This window comes from Piliocolobus tephrosceles, chromosome 5 (genome assembly GCF_002776525.5).
Source record: "Piliocolobus tephrosceles isolate RC106 chromosome 5, ASM277652v3, whole genome shotgun sequence".
In the NCBI taxonomy this organism is placed as follows: domain Eukaryota; kingdom Metazoa; phylum Chordata; class Mammalia; order Primates; family Cercopithecidae; genus Piliocolobus; species Piliocolobus tephrosceles.
The window spans coordinates 55657509-55676990 of record NC_045438.1 but is presented as its reverse complement, the minus strand read 5'-3'; the positions used below and the strand labels follow the sequence as shown (position 1 = coordinate 55676990).

Sequence of the window (19482 nt, the reverse complement as noted above, 5' to 3'; positions counted from 1 at the left end):
ATTAGTAAGGCATGGTGGCATGCACCTATAATCCCAGCTACCTGGAAAGCTGGGGTGTGAGGATCGCTTGAGCCAAGGAGGTTGAGGCTACAGTGAGCCATAATTGCACCACTGCACTCCAGCTTAGATCACAGAAAGGACATAAGTAAATTAATCATATCCTTTGTCTCCTTTTCACCCAGTTCTAGTTTTTTTCCACTATTTACTACTGTCTGTTTACATCCCTCTCCCCCTAAAAATTCCTGAGACAGCTGGAGAACCATTTTTATTTAAAGGGGCAACGTTCAAGTCACCCCTTATCTTTCTTCTTTTCAGTGGTGAGAGCCTCCTAGGAAGTTTTCTGTTTGCTTGCTGGCTGTGACTATTTGTCAGTGGGCGGGTGTGAGGATGCAGAGATGGAAAGGGCAGCTCAGTCATCTAATAGTACACAGAGGAGGCACTCAGTGCTGTGAGTACGCATTCATTTTTACTTACTTTGTTTTTGATGAGTGTTTGAAGCAAAGAGTAGGGTATAGTTAGCAATAAAGATGGTGAATGTACATCTAGATTCTTCTCACATTAAATGCAGATTTGCAAAAAAGCCTAAATGTAAATAAATTGTCTAGTATTTGTGTGATTTTATTATAATTTGGTGAAAGAGACTACTTGGCAGGTATGGCATTAAGGAGAACAGAAGTAGAAGATAGTTCCGGACCACCATTATAAGCTTAAACTGTATCTCTCCATACCCCCCACTGCCATTCATATGCTGGAGTCCTAACCCCAGTACATCAGAATGTGACTGTGTATTAGTCCGTTTTCATACTGCTGATAAAAACATACCTGAGACTGGGCAATTTACAAAGGAAAGAGGTTTAATGGAGAACTCACAGTTTCACGTGGCTGGGGAAACCTCATGACCGTGGCGGAAGGCAAGGAGGAGCAAGTCATGTCTTACATGGATAGCAGCAGGCAAAGAAAGAGCTTGTGCAGAGAAACCCCCATTTTTAAAACCACCAGATCTCACGAGACACATTCACTGTCACGAGAACAGCACAGGAAAGACCTGTCTCTGTGATTCAGTCATCTCCCACTGGGTCCCTCCCACAACACGTGGGAATTATGGGAGTGACAAGATGAGATTTGGGTGGGGACACAGAGTCAAACCATATCCGACTGTATTTGGAGATAGACAGGGCCTTTAGAAAAGTAATTAAGTCAAACCGAGGTCATTAGTGTGGGCCCTAAAACCAAACCTGCAGGCACCTTGATCTCAGACTCTGGCCTCAGAACTGTGAGTGGATGAATGTCTGTTGTGGAAGCCACCCAGTCTGTGGTATTTTGTGATGGCTCCCTAGCAAACTAGTATAACCACTGACACCCAGCAACCTGCACAGAGAGGCAAGAATACAAATGTGAATGTTATAGCAGCTGCAGGTTGAGGGAAGTAAGATATACAAAAAAAGTGAGATTCAGTCTGAGAGCTGAGTGTGGGCATTGACTAGATGTCTGACTTTGAGCAAGTTCCTTAAACTTTTTGAGTTTTGAAGTCATAAACTGGGCTCATGAGAACCACAAAAAACCTGCGAAGGCACCTGGACAGAGCCTGGCTGCTGGTAGGCACTACACAGTATCCATCCTCCCTGTCCTCTGCCCTGACTGTGTGTGCTCTTTCCTAGGAGGCCCATAGGATTAGGGTTCATTGACCCTGAGAGCTTTCTGACAGCATGGCGTCATGAGCCATCTCTGGGTCTTAGTTTCTTGACTATTAATGGGCCAGGCACAGTGGCTCATGCCTGTAATCTCCACCCTTTGGGAGACTGAGTCAGGAGGATGCCTTGGACCCAGGAGTTGGAGACCAGCTGGGCAACATAGAGAGACCCTGTCTCTACAAAATAAATAAATCAATAAAAATAAGTTAAAACAAAATACAGCAAACAATTCAAACTAAAAAAAAATGAAAAGATTGCACTGCACTGTTAGACTCTAACTCAAGGTCATTCTGTCTCTGAAAGTTTATATTTTTAAAGAATTAAAGGAAGCAAGCTTGAGCGAGAAGACAAGGTAGGGGGTTCTGGATAGATCTGCTGAAATGTTAGTAAATTATGAGAAGCAAAGCACTGGTGAGGTTAATGTAAGTGATGTGGGGTGACTTCCAGAGTTAGATGGCAGGGGTGGGCAGGCAGGGAGAAGGAAGCTGGGTGTATTAGGGTTGTCTAGAAGACAGAGCTAATCGGATATATGTCTATATGAAAGGGAGTTTTTTAAGGAGAATTGACTCACACGATCATAAGGTGAAGTCCCATCTGCAAGTTGAGGAGCAGGGAAGCCAGTCAGAGTCCCCAAACCTCAAAAGTAGGGAAGCCGACAGTGCAGCCTTTAGATGGTGGCCAAAGGCCCAGGAGCCCTTGATAAACCACTGGTGTAAGTCCAAAGGTCCAAAAGCTGAAGAACTTGGAGGCTGATGTTTGAGGGCTGGAAGCATCCAGCATGGGAGAAAGATGGAGGCCAGAAGCCTCAGCAAGTCAGTTTCTCCCACCTTCTTCTGCCTGCTTTATTCCAGCTGCACTGGCAGCTGATTGGATGGTGCCCATCTGTACTGAAAGTGGGTTTGCCTCTCCCAGTCCACTGACTCAAAGTTAATCTCCCTCACAGTCACACCCAGGAACAATACTCTGCATCCTTCAATCCAATCCAGTTGATGCTTAATATTAACCATCACACTGAAGTTAGTTTCAGTGGTTGAAAAGGAAAGCCCAGGATGGAGAACTATTAGTGATTTTTGTTTTTAAACCAGTGAGATGTGATTTTTGTGAAGGATTATTCTGGTAGTGTATGGTTGTGTATGTGGGATAGATAGGTACAGTAGGAGGCAGAAGACAGAGATACAGGCAGAAGTATGAACATAGAAGGGCCTGAAAAATTGCTGTGGAAATAGACAAACACACAGAGAGGAATGCATGTAGAATTACTGATGGGGTGGGAACAGCAGGGGAAGGAGAAAGGGAGCTCGAATCACTGAAAAGCAGGTGACATGCACCAGCCTATTGACCTCCTGCTGTTTTTTTTTTTTTTTTTTGTCCAAAGACAGACACCTGACTGGGTAAACTCTGAGATGGAGGGGGCCGAGTAACAGCAAGGGGAGGCACCAGCCTTCTCACGTATTCTCTTTTCTTTTCTCTTCTCTCTTTCTTTCTTTCTTTCTTTCTTTCTTTCTTTCTTTCTTTCTTTCTTTCTTTCTTTCTTTCTTTCTTTCTTTCTTTCTTTCTTTCTTTCTTTCCTTTCTTTCTTTCTGAGACAGAGTTTTGCTCTTGTCGCCCAGGCTGGAGTGCAATGGCGCGATCTCAGCTCACTGTAACCTCCTCCTCCTGGGTTCAAGCGATTCTCCTGCCTCAGCCTCCCGAGTAGCTGGGATTACAGGTGCCCACCACCACACCCAGCTAATTTTCATATTAGTAGAGACAGCGTTTCTCCATGTTGGTCAGGGTGGTCTCAAACTTCTGACCTCAGGTGATCCACCTACCTCGGTCTCCCAGAGTGCTGGGATTACAGGCGTGCACCACCGTGCCCGGCCTTTTCTTATGCTTTAAAATCAAGTTGACTTGGTCTAGAAATGCAGGTGACGATTTTTTTTTTTTCTTTTTCCAAACTGGAGATACAGGTGGGAAATTTCCCAAGTATGAGCCGAGCGTGGTGTTATTAGGTCAGCAGAGAGCCTTCAATAGGTAACTGACTGTCTATGGATTTGGTCATATTGGTCATAAAAAGCAAGATCCTCTTGCTTTTTGGGATCTCTGGCTTCTGATCCAAATGCTTACTATATCAGATCCAGAACCGACTCATACAAGCAAACCTTCATTTAGAATATATAAATGGTGATTTCTTCTTTTATTCATTTATTAAATGTTTACTAGTGTCCTAGGTAATGGGCTATGAGTTGGGAACACAGAGATGAATGAGATGCCAACCCTTCCTGTAATAATTCATGCTAAGCTTATCTGTCTATTAAATTGCATCCCACGAAATTGAGAACGAGAGTGATTTCAGGAAGTATTCTCAACATAAGTAAAGTCTGAAAAAATTGGCACGAACACGATACTCTTTTAGGAAGAGCAGACTTTTGCTCTACCCTGTTCTAAAGCTGCTTATTGATGTATTTTAAGTGTATTTTATTTGTTTATTATTATTTTTTAATTAAAAGATGTTTTTTGAGACAGGGTCTTGCTCTGTCACCCGGAATGGAGTGCAGTGGCAAAATCATGGCTCACTGCAGCCTCAATCTTCTGGGCTTAAGTGATCCTTCCACCTCAGTCTTCCAAGTAGCTGGGACTACAGGTGTGCCCCACCACACCAGGCTAAATTTTAATTTTTTTTTACAAAAGTGGGATCTCCTTATGTTGCACCAGGCTACTCTTAAACTCCTGGGCCCAGATCCTCCTGCCTCAGCCTCCTGAGTAGCTGGGACCACAGATGCATAACACCTTGCCTGGTTAAGGAGTGCATTTTATTTTATTTTTTTATTTTAGACAACGTCTTGCTCTGTTGCTCAGGCTGGAGTGCAGTGGCACAATCATGGCTCACTGAAGCCCTGACCTCCTGGGCTCAAGCGATCATCCTGACTCAGCCTCGCATGTAATTAGGGCCACAGGTGCACCAACATGCCTTGTTAATTTTTTAATTTTTTGCAGAGAGGGGGTCTCACTTTGTTGCCCAGGCTAGTCTCAAACTTCTGGGCTCAAGCGATCCTCCTGTCTTGGCCTCTCAAAGTGCTGGAATTACAGGCATGAACCAGTGTGCCTGCCCAGGGGTACATTTTAGAGTAGGGCAATAGTTGCTACAGAAGAATGTATGAGAATCATGCTCTTTTTGTGTTTAGTTCTCTTCAAAACAAATGATAGAAAAGAAGAAGGGCGAATGAGTCATTCTTGTCTCTCCACTTCCTATATTATGTCATTAAAGTTGGAGAGGTTTTGCAGAAAACAACTCCCTGATGTTCTGAGAGCTGATGGATAGTAATCAATCGACGCTAGTAATCAAACGACAAAGTGAAAAGTGCTATCATAGGCTGGGCACAGTGGCTCACGCCTGTAATCCCAGCACTTTGGGAGGCCAAGGCAGGCGGATCATAAGGTCAGGCTGGAGTTTGAGACCAGCCTGGCCAACATGGTGAAACCCCGTCTCTTCTAAAAATTTAAAAATTAGCTGGGCGTGGTGGTACGCACCTGTAATCCCTGCTATTCAGGAGGCTGAGGCAAGAGAATAGCATGAATCCGGGAGGCGGAGGTTGCAGTGAGCTGAGATCGTGCTATTGCACTCCAGCCTGGGTGACAGAGCGAAACTCTGTCAAAAAAAAAAAAAAAAAAAAAAAAAAAAGAGAAGTGCTATCATATAGTTGCATTCAAAATTTGATGGGAACTTAGGAAGATTTACTAAAGCTGTTGAATTGCTGGTCAACATTGCCTCACTAAAGATGATAACTAGTTATTGTGATCCATGTATTTGGGTGTTGCAGAGTCAATAAACAAAATAAAAGAAGGTGGGAAAGGATAGGAAATAAGTAATTATTAAGCATCTACTTAAGTGCCTGATGACAACTGGGTAAATTCATGAAAATTATGTCACTTAATCCACACAAGCACCCTGGGTCCTAAGTTATAGTCACTTTTCAGATGAAAAATCTGAGACTTGGGCCGGGCACGGTGGCCTACACCTATAATCCCAGCACTTTGGGAGGCTGAGGCTGGTGGATCGCTCAAGCTCAGGAGTTCAAGACCAGCCTGGACAACATGGTGAAACGCTGTCTCCACAAAAAATATAAAAATTAGCCAGGCATGGTGGCATAGGCCTATACTCCTAGCTACTCAGGAGGCTGAGGTGAGAGGATCAGTTGAGCCTGGGATGTTGAGGCTACAGTGAGCTGAGCTCATGCCACTGCACTCCATCCTGGGAGACACAGCAAGATCCCCTCCCCGCCGACAAAAAAAATGAAAAGAAAAAGCTGGGACTTGGAAAGAATAATAGTTTATCCAAAGTCCTACAGCTAGTGGGAAGGCAGAAGCAGGATTTCCATACGTGTCCAGACTCCTCCCACCATATCGTGTGGTTACAACTAAATGAGACAAATAAAGCACACAAGAAAGAGGAAGTGGGCAAATTTGGTTTTGCTGCCTCAGAAAGTGAGCGTGACTCAGAGATTTCTGACAGCAGAACCTAGTGGTTTGTGGAGTCAAGGTCTATAAATGTTTCTGTTACTGGATTCAGGATTTAACTCGATAACAGAAGGTAGCTGTCAGATAAAGACTGGAATAAACATTTCTTTGCGTTAGTATATAGATCTACAAATGTGAGCAATGAGAACTCTCTGGATGGTTTCCACAGAAAATGAAGTGTAGTTGAATCTCATTTATTTGGAAGTTGTCTATCTATAAGCTCACACATCCAGCACACAAGGAATCAGCAAATCAGCAAAACTCCATGAGTGCTCAAGTATATGTCAAAACCAACAAAAGGTAAGTCTCAGGCACCACGCTGTTTATTCCATTCCAAATGCCTTCAAGCCCTCAGTTAGAATCTATTTATTAATTCTTCTCCGATTTTCTATTAGAGGAGGATGAAAGAAACTCTCCATAGTATTACTGAAAATAGAAGTGATGTCTGACAGGAAGTAATTAAGACAAAAGAAAAAACAAAAAAATTGGAAAAGCAGTTGGAAGAATGCAAAGATCTTAGTGTTAATTCAGATTATGGTGAGAGACCCTCAATGGGCGGGATTGCCCTTGTAACACCTCCATGCAAGAAAGTGGGCATTTTCACCGTCGACCCAGAGTCATCAGTATAAAATTAAACGAATTTCAGGCTCCTTTTCAAGGTAGGCAGGAGGTATCTAGTACATTTATAGGACATTCACTTATTCAAAATAACTAACATGAAAATGTGTCGTTGCCTAAATGAATAGGAACTCGGCCATCTCGGAAAATTTTTAGTTATGCAAAGCAATGCATACTCAGAGGATCTTAGATAATCTGGTGTAGCATCATTCAACTGTGAACTCTAATTTCCAATCATAGCTTTCACTGGAAATGGGGCAGAGGACCCAGGGATAAGATACCCCTGTTGGTCTGAAGAAGAGAGAGGAAAACTTCACCATCCCAGGGATCAACCGTGCCTCCTAATAGCGGTGGGACTTTGAGGAAACTAACATACGCTCCAAGCCTCAGCTTTTTCATCTGTAAAGTGAATATAGTACAATTTAGGACCCAGGGTGTTTGTGAGGATTAAATGACATAATTCCTGTGAATTTACCCAGTTAATGTCCTCACTCCCCACTCCCACTGTCACTGCAGTGGGGAGTAGTGGTAGTTAGAGGAAATCTCCCAATTGGGTTTTTTGTTTTGTTTTGTTTTGTTTTTGAGACAGAAGCTTGCACTGTCACCCTGGCTGGGGTGTGGTGGTTTGATTGTAGCTCAGTGCAGGCTTGAACTCCTGGGCTCAAGCAATCTTCCCACTTTAGCCTCCTGAGTAACTAGGACTGCATGCATATACTGCCATGTCTGGCTAATTTTTTATTTTTGTAGAGATGAGGGTCTCACTATGTTGCCCAGGCTGTACTCAAACTCCTGGCATCAAGTGATCCTCCTACCTCGGCCTCCCAAAGTGCTGGGATTACAGGTGTGAGGCACCTCGCCCGGCCCCCAGTGGGTTCATACTCCCTCTCCTCATCTTAGGCCATGCAATCTTGGAAACTAGGGACAAAGGCCTTTACCCATGTCCTTCTTGGGGTGGTCTCACCACATGTACACTATCTCCCTCGCCCCCAAAACATCCACACAAACACACACATTCCTTGTACCAGGCCCTCTCATAACTGTAACTAAAAAGGATATTTAAATGTGTACTAAGTAATTGTGTTGACAGCCTTTCGTTTTACTTCCTTATTTTTGTCCTATTCCAATTGTGCTAAAAGTGTCAAAGTATCCGATAAAAATACAAAAGAAGCCTGACATACAAGGAAGAATAAATAAAAGGAAGGGACTTGGATAATTTGCACCATATAAAATGAGTCTTCAAATGATTGAATCAGATGTACTGCTTCTTAATAGACATTTTATATGCTGAATAGTCTGTTTTTTCTCTCTCAGTAATAGAAATGTTGACCCAAAGTTTCATAAAGCTGTTGAATGCCGTTTCAGATGTTGCAAATGCAAACTTAAGAAATAGAAGTTTTGGCCGGGCACAGTGGCTCACACCTGTAATCCCAATACTTTGGGAGGTCGAGGTGGGCAGTTCACTTGAGGTCAGGAGTTTGAAACCAGCCTGGCCAACAGGGCAAAACCCCCTCTCTACTAACCATACCAAAATTACCCGGGTGTGGTGGCACGCACCTGTAATGCCAGGTACTTGGGAGGCTGAGACACGAGAATCACTTGAACAGGGGCGGGTAGGGGGAGGTTGCAGTTACTGCAGTCTGAGTGACAGACCGAGACTCCCTCTCAAAGCAAAACAAAACGAAACAACTTTCTGTTTCATTGAGCTATCTCTTATAATTTCTCAGTGGAAATCAATGACACACATTTATGCTGGCCCAGCTTAATATAGGAGTAGATTTAAAAATACTTAGTATAATTTTTTTAACCTTTTGAGAGTATAAGATATTATTTATTTTTACTTGTTAGTACTACCTCCTTTGAGATACTTAATCTTAAAATGTAGATTCATGATTCTTACTTTTTATATGTCCTGGTCCAATTTGAGACTATGATGAAAGCTGTAAATGCACATATCACATTAAATTATGCCCACAATTTCAGCGATCATGGTCTCCCGAAGTCCCAGGACTCAATAAATAACTCTGGGATACAGAGTAATAGATGTGCCTTTAAGAATATTACATAAATGCTGTTTATTGTAACTGAGCCTTTGACATGGATTGAGAATCAGCCAGTTAGATTTAAGTGTTCCCATCATTAAATAGGAATGCAGCCTGTTCTATGCTATAGATTAAACAAGTGCTTTTGTAGCTTGGAGAACGGTATACTCATAGACACATTTAACAAAACACCATGCTAATATTTCAAGGTTTAAGGGGTGCCTGGACCAGATAGCCTCAACCCTTGTGCCCAAGAGTCTCATGCCCGTTTGGGAGCATCGTAAATCTCTAGTTCCTACCAGTGCATGGCCCCAGGAGATGAAGACCCACATAAGAATGCTGGTCCCTTCCCTCATCATTCCTTCCTCATATCCCAGCTGAGTCCAAACTATAATGTGAGGGATCTGGGACACACATGTAGACCAGAGACTATGACAACAATGATTTTAACCTGGAAAATCTAAACAGGTGTAACTGCATGTTAATTTCAACTCTAAAATTTAAATACAGCCTATATGTAATATTTTAAGTGTAATTAATATAACTTTTTGGTGTATGTGCCAACATAATTGACTGCAAAATATGCTTTAGTAAGTGGCCGAATTAACTTGTTTTATAGATTTATTGATTATAAGCCACTTAAATGTGGAGCTAAGTGTAACAAAAGTAATTACTTTGGGTTTAGAACAGCTGGTCTGCTGTAGCTCTTCTTTCTCAGTGATCAAGTAACAGGGCAACTTTTCCATTAAAGCCACTCCTAGTTCATAACAATAAGAACTATTGTTTTCAAATATAAGAATCTTTATTTACTTACCTAAGTCAGTAGAGTGCTGTCAATTTTATCCAAGAGTAATTTGCTAAGGGGCACAAAATGTCTACTTCTTCAAAGCCCATGGGGAATATAGTGTTTCTGTGTTGGACTTTATGTTTTTTGGGGGTGAGGAGGAATAATCTACTTTGCTTTTTGTTTTGTTATTGATGTTGTTAGTGTTTTTTTGTTTGTTTGTTTTTAGACACAGAGTCTTACTGTGTCACCCAGGCTGGAGTGCACTGTTGTCATCATAGTTCAGTGCATCCTTAAACTCCCATACTCAAGGGATCCTCCCACCTCAGCCTGTCAAGTAGCTAAGTACTACAGCGCATGCTACCATGCCCGGCTAATTTTTCATTTTTCTGTAGAGATGTGGGTCTTCATATATTGCCCAGGCAGTTCTGGAGCTCCTGGCCTGAAGTGATCCTTCTGCCTCGGCTTTCCGAAATGTTGGGATTACAGGCATGAGCCACTGCATCTGATCATTTGTTTAAGGAAGAAAGAAAAAAAGAAGCCACGTCTCTCAATACCTACATTTTAACAAGTAGAAAACAAATATTTTCAGAGGCTCAGTTGAAGAATCAGAATAAGTAATAATACTCTACGTTTAACCTAAAATTGCATCTGCTTTGGACTTTACCCACAAAGAGGTCTGCCTGCATTTCAGCTTTATTGAAGATGTAAAGCAATTGTTCTTTCCTTTTGGGAGGGAAGACAAAACACCGTTCCCAGTCATGGGAGAAATGCTTCCTCCATGCCTGGGGCTTGGAAAACGAGTGGGGAGGTGAAGTCTTCATTCACTTCGGGTTTTTTTTTTTTTTGAGACGGAGTCTTGCTCTGTCGCCCGGGCTGGAGTGCAGTGGCCTGATCTCAGCTCACTGCAAGCTCCGCCTCCCAGGCTTACGCCATTCTCCTGCCTCAGCCTCCCGTGTAGCTGGGACTACAGGCACCCACCACCTCGCCCAGCTAGTTTTTTGTATTTTTTAGTAGAGGCGGGGTTTCACCGTGTTAGCCAGGATAGTCTCGATCTCCTGACCTCGTGATCCGCCCGTCTCGGCCTTCCAAAGTGCTGGGATTACAGGCTTGAGCCACCGCTCCCGGCCTGGGGTTTCATTTTTAAAGTCATATGCCAGCTGATGAAATTTATACATGATTTGGGCACAGAATTGCTAAATTTTTGCAAAATTGAAGAGGATAAATTCCCAGTTTTCCAAGTTTTTTTTTTTTAAAGTCATAGACTACTTTCTTTTTTATTTTCTTTTTTAAACATTTTAAGGTATTTGCTTTATTGCTTATCCATCCCTTTATCCATCCATCAATCCATCTTAAGTTTTTATTTTATGTCATTTTAAGTTCCAGTATACGTGTGCAGGATGTGCAGGTTTGCTACATAGGTAAATGTGTGCCATGGTGGTTTGCTGCACCTATCAGCCCATCAGCTAGGTATTAAGCCCAGCACGCATTAGCTGTTTTTCCCAATGTTTTCACTACTCCCATCTTCCCTAGAAGCCCCAGTCAGTGTGTGTTGTGCGCTTTCATGTGTCCATGTGTTCTCATCGTTCAGCTCCCACTTATAAGTGAGAGCATGCAGTGTTTGCTGAGGATAATGGTTTCCAGCTTCGTCCATGTCCCTGCAAAGGACATGATCTTATTCCTTTTTATGACTGCATAGTGTTCCATGATATATCTGTGCCACATTTTCTTTATCCAGTCTATTATTGGTGGGCATTTGGATTGATTCCATGATAGACCCCTTTCTTTGAATAAAAGTATGCCTTGTAGCCCAAGTGAAACTGCTAAGTGTGGACCCGCCCACTTCCCCTAGGCTCTCAGCAATTGTCCCCCGGTCTCTTCTCCCACTTGCACAGAGCCTTGCTTATTATTGGCCATGGAGTAGCTTTATCCCAGCTTAATAAAGCACTCATGGGGCCGGGTGCGGTTGCTCACGCCTGCAATCCCAGCACTTTGGGAGGCCGAGGTGGGCAGATCACGAGGTCAGGAGATGGAGACCATCTTGGCTAACACGGTGAAACCCTGTCTCTACTAAAAATACAAAAAATTAGCTGCGTGTGGTGGCGGGTGCCTGTAGTCCCAACTACTCGGGAGGCTGAGGCAGGAGAATGGCGTGAACCCAGGAGGCAAAGCTTGCAGTGAGCCGCGATCGTGCCACGGCACTCCAGCCTGGACGACAGAGCCAGACTCCGTCTCAAAAATAAATAAATAAATAAATAAATCACTCATGGGAGGACTGAGAGGGGCTTTAGGATGCTAACCACTGACAACAGGATTTTAAGGCATGAATAATTCACAACTGATTTGTGAAAGAAATAGCAGTATTTCCTAAACTCTTTGGGTTGACATCCTGGGATAAAGAGGAACATTGGCATCCTTCTTCCTTAGATTATGTTTGTATGCATGTGCACAACGCTAATATTGGTAATCTTTATTTTATTTTATTTTTGAGATGGAGTTTCACTCTCGTTGCCCAGGCTGGAGTGCAATGGGGCTATCTCAGCTCACTGCAACCTCCGCCTCCTGAGTTCGAGCAATTCTGCTGCTTCAGCTTCCCAAGTAGTTGGGATTACAGGCATATGCCACCATGCCTGGCTAATTTTGTGTTTTAATAGAGACAGGGTTTCACCATGTTGATCAGGCTGGTCTCAAACTCCTGACCTCAGTTGATTCATCCGCCTCAGCCTCCCAAAGTGCTAGGATTACAGGTGTGAGCCACCGCACCCAGCCCATAATGTTGGTAACATATATGAGTTACTCATTCTCTGTTGAAAGAAGAGACTCTTAACCATTCTTCTCTCTTTAAAGGAAGATTGCTCTCCATTTTCTTTGCTTTCTTTGGGTTTGAGTCATTTTTCAGTTGAATTAGCAGGGCACAGTCTGTTTTTTCAATGAACAAATAACAATGCCCTCTTGATTTGAGATTATGTAATTGACTATAATAACTCATGAAATGTTTGCAAAGTCAAAGTGAAACTGCTGACTTAAATTTAGTTTAAATTATGATTAAGAGGTTTTCTAGGAACCAACTCTGCAAAAACATTTTGGGGACCACTTGGGAAATTGTTAAATCAAAGTGGTATGTATTTGAAAGCTTATTACAATATATTTTGTAACGTGTTCTCAAAATGTTTTCTTAGAAAAAGTTTTTATAGTTCTCTGAAATCGAGCCAGAAGATCCTGAATCTGACAATTTTTTAAATAACTAACAGTGAATTTTTAGGTGAAACAATCTTTGCATTGTTCCATTTATGTAGCTTTTATTTAAAAGAACGTAGAAATGCTAAACGATGAAATAAAATATTTTGGATAGCCCTACCCATTGAGCCTCAAAAGTGTTCCTGATCTTGTTCTTAGAAGCACTTCTGTGCGTTATATGCTGGTTTTCAAACACTGAAAATGTTCATGCGGACTTTCACATTATTCTGCACCCCGGCAGCTCATGCTCAACAGCCGAGATAAGAAAAGAAGGCTCTTCAGAGCACTGCGGCTCATTAGAGTGCTGTCCAAAATCTCATCCATGCCTGATAAAGTTAGTGGAATGTCAGGGCCTCTACTGTGATGAAAGGATCTAAATGTGACTTCTCAAGCAGCCAAAATACTAGCTGTCATCCCTGTCCGTGCAGAGTTCTAAGAGTAGGCCTTGCAGACACAAAACTGTATGTATAGAATGACCCTTGTTATGTTACAAATTTTCAAAATGAAAAGAAGAAAGTGGACAGGAAATACACAATGAGTTCACAGTGGGTACCTGTGGACCTGGGGATGATGGTGATTTTTGTTTTTCTCTATTAACTTTTTTGTTTGCATTTTTAAGCCTACAACAATGCAAATATGTATTTGTAAATGTCAAACCAACATAGTTTTCTAAAAAGTGGAATAGGTGCTGTAGTTATTGGCAGAGCCAAAATCAGAGTGAGGACATGGTGACTGTGAGCCCTGAATGTAAGCTGCCCAATAGCATTGCCAGACCTGCACGTCAACCTGGGATTTAAAATATGCTCATGGTAGGGGTGCTGAGTCAGGAAACTGCTTAAATGCCAGAAGGACCAAATACCTAGAATGGTAATGACTTTCGGCTGGGCAAGGTGGCTCACATCTGTAATCCCAGCACTTTGGGAGGCTGAGGTGGGTGGACTGCATGAGCCCAGGAGTGCAAGACCAGCCTAGGCAACATGGTGAAACCCCATTTCTACAAAAGATACAAACATTAGCTAGGTGGGGTGGTGGTGGTGTGTGTCTGTAGTTCCAGCTACTCAGGAGGCTGAGGCAGGAGGATCTCCTGAGCCCAGGAAGGTTGCGACTGTAGTGAGCCATGATCATGCCAGGCTGGGTGACAGAGTGAGACCCTATTTAAAAAAAAAAAAAAACGAGGCCAGGCGCAGTGGCTCAAGCCTGTAATCCCAGCACTTTGGGAGGCCGAGATGGGCAGATCACGAGGTCAGGAGATCGAGACCATCCTGGCTAACACGGTGAAACCCCGTCTCTACTAAAAAATACAAAAAACTAGCTGGGCGAGGTGGTGGGCCCCTGTAGTCCCAGCTACTCGGGAGGCTGAGGCAGGAGAATGGCGTAAACCCAGGAGGTGGAGCTTGCAGTGAGCTGAGATCCGGCCACTGCATGCACTCCAGCCTGGACAAAAGAGCGAGACTCCGTCTCAAAAAAAAAAAAAAAAAAGAAAAAAGAAAAAAAGAAAAAGAGAGAGAGAGAAAAAAGAAAAGAAAAAAAAGAAATGTAATGACTTTGGACCAGTAGGGAAGCAGAGAGATCAATGTCATTGTATATCACACATTCAGGATCTGCATCCAACCCTTCTGCATCCAATCCTCCTGACTTCCACTGTGGCTGGGGCCCTGTCAGTCTTTCTCACTTTAATGTTCTTTCGCTGTTTTTATCCAAAGCCATTGAGGATGATATTCCTTTTTTTTTTTTTTTTTTTGAGATGGAGTCTCTCTCTGTCATCCAGGCTGGAGTGCAGTGGCCGGATCTCAGCTCACTGCAAGCTCCACCTCCCGGGTTTACACCATTCTCCTGCCTCAGTCTCCCGAGTAGCTGGGACTACAGGTGCCGGCCACCACACCCAGCTAATTGTTTGTATTTTTAGTAGAGATGGGGTTTCACCATGTTAGCTAGGATGGTCTCCATCTCCTGACCTCATGATCTGCCTGCCTCGCCCTCCCAAAGCACTGGGATTACAGGCACGAGCCACCACGCCTGGCTGATATTCATTTTAACAACATTTTAGGTGGTACATACATTTTGGTCAAGGAGAGACACAGACAGAGTTTTGCCTGGGTGTTGGTAGTGGCCACAAATGAATCTCTAGCCTGGTAGTTTCTAGGGTGTGCGGTGGCGTTGAGGGTGGGATAAACAGGTGAAAAGATGTGGTGCTGGCCTCTGGGAGAAGCAGAGAAGGCAACGGTGGATCCAAGAAGTGACTTTTGTGTTTCACACTCCCTTGTCTTCTTTACATCCTCTTCTTATAGCAGCTCTTCCCCTGCCTCTGGTGTTTCTGTCCTCTTGGTGCCCTCTGGGTGGTCAAAACCTGACAAGAGCACATCTTGGAAACTGCTTGCCCCAAAGTGCTCCTTTTCCTTCATTTCTGTCTTGTTCCCTTTCTTCCCTATCTCCCTGCGCTTCCTTTATCCTCATGAAATGTATGTGCAGAGTACACAGCATATTTAGACTCAGAACACTGAGACGTTTGAGAGTAGTAGCTGTCAGGTCCTTCCTATAGCTAATAATTTGGGACTAATATTTTGAACAGTGTCAGGTGTTGTGGGAAGTCAGGGACCCCGAACGGAGGGACCGGCTGGAGCTGTGGCAGAGGAACATAAATTGTGAAGATTTCATGGACATTTATCAGTTCCCAAATAATACTTTCATAATTTCTTACACCTGTCTTTATTTTAATCTCTTAATATTGTTATCTTCGTAAGCTGAGGATGTACGTCACTTCAGGACCACTGTAACGATTGTGTTAACTGTACAAATTGATTATAAAACGTGTGCTTGAACAATAAGAAATCAGTGCACCTTGAAAAAGAACAGAATAACAGTGATTTTAGAGAACAAGGGAAGACAACCATAAGGTCTGACTGCCTGTAGGGTCAGGCAAAAAGAGCCATATTTTTCTTCTTCCAGAGAACCTATAAACAGATGTGCAAGTAGGAAAGATATTGCTAATTTCTTTTCCTAGCAAGGAATATTGATATTAATACTCTGGGAAGAGAATTGCATTCCTGGGGGAGGTCTATAAATGGCTGCTCTGGGGATGTCTGTCCTATGTGGTTGAGATAAGCACTGAGATATGCCCTGATCTCCTGCTGTACCCTCAGCCTTACTAGGATTGGGAAACTCCAGCCTGGTAAATCTTTTGTCAGACCGGTTCTCTGCTCTTGAACCCTGTTTTCTGTTAAGATGTTTATCAAGACAGTATGTGCACTGCTGAACATAGACCCTTATCAGGAGTTTCTGATTTTGCCCTTGCCTTGTTTCCTCAGAAGCATGTGATCTTTGCTCTGCCATTTGCCCCTTGAAGCGTGTGGTGACCTACTCCCAAAATAGAAAGAACCTACGTTGAAATATTGGGGATGGGTTCCCCTGATAGTCAGGGAAGACAGTGTGCTAACATGACCTGCTACATTAGGTGGTGACCAACCAACTGCTAAGAGTATGTGTGTGTGTGGGTGTGTGTATGTGTACACATGTGTGTGACAGGCAGCCACCTCCTGGCTGTCAGAGAGCTCTAGACAGTTCAGGACAGAGGCATGACCAGGAGTATTGCAAGAGTCCCAAAGCTCTGGGGAAGAGAGGCTAAACTTCTCTGCAGTTTTGGTTTAGACATGTACAGACTTAGCCGATGGACTGAGACTCACAAAAGGCTGGACTGGAGGGAGAGCCATGGGGCTGCTGGCAAAAACCAAGATGAGCCAAGAAGTCTAGCAATGTGGGAAGAGGCAGCAGATCCTTGTACAGGCGTTGCTGACCTAGACCCCCTGTGCTCTCTGTTCCCCAAGCAATGCCCACAGCAAAGTGTGTGCCACTGATGCTCACAGCAAAGTGCGTGCCACCATGGAAAGTCCTCGTCAAAGCAATGAGCAGAAAGAGGTGTGTGTGTGTTGGTGGGTGGCTGTGGTGAGATGGGGGTGTCCAGAGGAGGTTGGGGGCAGCACAGCAGCCATCCATGAGCAATGGAGTGGCAGCTGCCAACAGAGCAGTCAACAGCAGCCAGAGTGGCAGATGCCAGGGTAGTGATCTTCATTTGTAAAAATAGCACCACCTTCACAGGGTTGCTGTGAAAATGAAATGTTTAATGTATGAGCAGCATCTAGCACATGACTGTACAAATTAAATAATCAGAGCTTAACAAATGTTGGCTATTAGTACTTTCTTTTTTTCTTTTTTTTTTTTTTTTTTGAGGTGGAGTCTCACTCTGTCGCCCAGGCTGGAGTGCAGTGGTGCAATCTCAGCTCACTGCAATCTCCACCTCCCAGGTTCACGCCATTCTCCTGCCTCAGCCTCCCGAGTAGCTGGAACTACAGGTTCCCACCACCACACCCGGCCAATTTTTTGTATTTTTAGTAGAGACAGGGTTTCACCATGTTAGCCAGGCTGGTCTCCATCTCCTGACCTCATGATCCGCCTGCCTCAACTTCCCAGAGTGCTGGGAGTACAGGCGTGAGTCACCATGCCCAGCCAAGTACTTTCTTTAAAAAGTAATTTTTATATTTTATTTTTTAAAAGAGATGGGGTCTTACTCTGTTGCCCAGGGTGATCTTGAACTCCTGGTGGTGAAGGACTTTCTCTTTAGTTCAGCTAAGAGCCGAGTTCTTGTCACACAACCGTGAAAGATTAGGCTCGCAGGCACTTTGAAGGGTGAGAAGGGCAGGGTTTATTGGGCAAAAAGGAAATAAAAAGGGAAACAGGGACTCTCAGCAAAGCAAGAGTTCTGCTGGTAGGCTTCCTGCCTCACAGATTGAATTCCCATTTACCATCCCAGAATCCTCCCCTCTGCAAATGGTGTGAAATTCCGTGGCTCCACCCCAGTGCCCACGCCTCCCTGTACAAAGGCCAGTCGAATGTTCTCTGGGAACCCCTTTATACTTGGCTGTCTCACTGAGGTCAAACAATCCCCCAGCCTTGACCTCCCAAAGTGCTGGGATTACAGGCATAACCTACTGCATCCAGCCTCCAGTGCTTTTATCATTGGTGCTTTTGTGAGATTTCTTTACTTTTATCTACTTCTACTTGTTTTCAAGTGGTTACATAGTTTGATTTTACATGATACTATAAAAAGGATTCGGCCCAGTTTTTGTTTTTAAGCAGAGAAATTGCTTCTTAGGATGTATTTTAAAGAGTTAGACTACACCTGAAGTGGGTTGAACTTGAGCAAAGTTTTAAAAATAATTGTGTCTCAAAGTTGAACAAAAGAATTGGACCCCAGTGTCATTCTTTGCTTTAAGAGGATTGTGAGAATAACTAATAACAATTAGGAGGTTAATATATTATTGGAAGTGGTAATTTTACCAGTTTTGAACTCATGTTCAAAGACATAATTGGAATAATTTTCAATAGACATCAGTCTTTATTTCTTAGGAAATTACAGTGATTAAGTTAATGACAGGCAGCCTCTCTTATTATTATTTGAAGATAATAGGAGTCTGTTGAGGATTGGGGGGAAAAATGAATGATACATGTTCTATTAAAGACTTCACAGTTGAAACATTTCTTACTGCTCTCTGTCTTGCCACAATTTGTGTATTTAAGCACAATCATCAATGCAACTTCCTTAACTGTATTTGGCCTAAAAAGTAATTCAAATGAAGAATAAGAATAATGCTTTCCTTGGGATTCCAGTATAGTTTTCTTTTAGGGGATGCATAATATGCCAATTCAAAAGAAAGTTATGTAATGCTTGAAGAGCTCTGTGGAAGTGGAAAAGATAGTTCATTTTTTCCTCTGGATATTTTTCAGGAGTCTGTTCCTGCTTCTTTATGAAATTGAACACTGGACAATAACAATAATATCACACTCGTTATTCAGACATTTTAAATTGCTCTAATTTCTCTTTTACTTTGAAGTGAGATATTCAGATCACTGAGTATTAGAGAAATGGTGCACTGATGAAGCAGTGAATGGATCTTGATCTGTTATCTCAGCTTGAGGCTTAGTAAAGTGGTTTTTGTCAGTGGACCATTGTACCCTATTTTCTTGAATATCTTTCTATACTGAAAATGATTTAGATGGTACATCTGAGTCGAATGCCACCCAGACAAGCATCTGCAGTTGTGCTGACCTGGACTTGGGTGGTACTGCTTTTTAGATTTCAGTATCACTCTAAACCTTGTCTGGCTTTTGCCCGCGTCAGTACCCTTGAGCTATAGGTTGGGAAACCTGTTTGTTTCCCTTTCTGGCTGGAATGTCTTTTAGAGATTCATGTTATAGGTTGTGACTCAAGTTATATACACCGATTCCCAAACTTTTCTTGACTCGATTCTAGACTAAACAACACTGCAATTGTGAGGCCCCCAAGGCAAAAAGCAAATAAGAAAAACTACTTAATTTAATATGCTAGAGAGTTTTTGCAAACATACAGATGACTACATCAGGAAATACTGTTTTCATTGCTTTGGAAAGTAGGAGGAAGTGACATAAGATCTTGTTCTGGGGAGAAAGAAAGAGTTAGCACATTATTAGTTGCACCAAAGCAGAGGCAAAAACGTGAAGAAAAGTCAGTGACTTTGAGTGTTAGCTTACTCGATACAGCTAACACTCATTTATTTTAACATATCGCCAGTTTTAAGTTAATACC

At 42.9% G+C, this 19482-nt stretch overlaps 1 protein-coding gene across 10 annotated transcripts in view; it reads left to right on the top strand.

Moving 5' to 3' along the window:
* IPCEF1 (interaction protein for cytohesin exchange factors 1) overlaps nucleotides 1–19482 on the top strand; it is a 207965-nt gene that overhangs the window by 49431 nt on the left and 139052 nt on the right. Inside the window, exon 2 of one of the 10 annotated variants that reach the window (XM_023206106.2) lies at nucleotides 316–448. The exons of 8 other annotated variants lie outside the window; for them this stretch is intronic. The gene's annotated coding sequence lies outside the window, so the exon portion shown is untranslated. Of the gene's footprint in view, nucleotides 1–315; nucleotides 449–19482 lie in introns of those variants that run through there. One more of the 10 variants, XM_023206110.2, reaches the window with a different exon arrangement.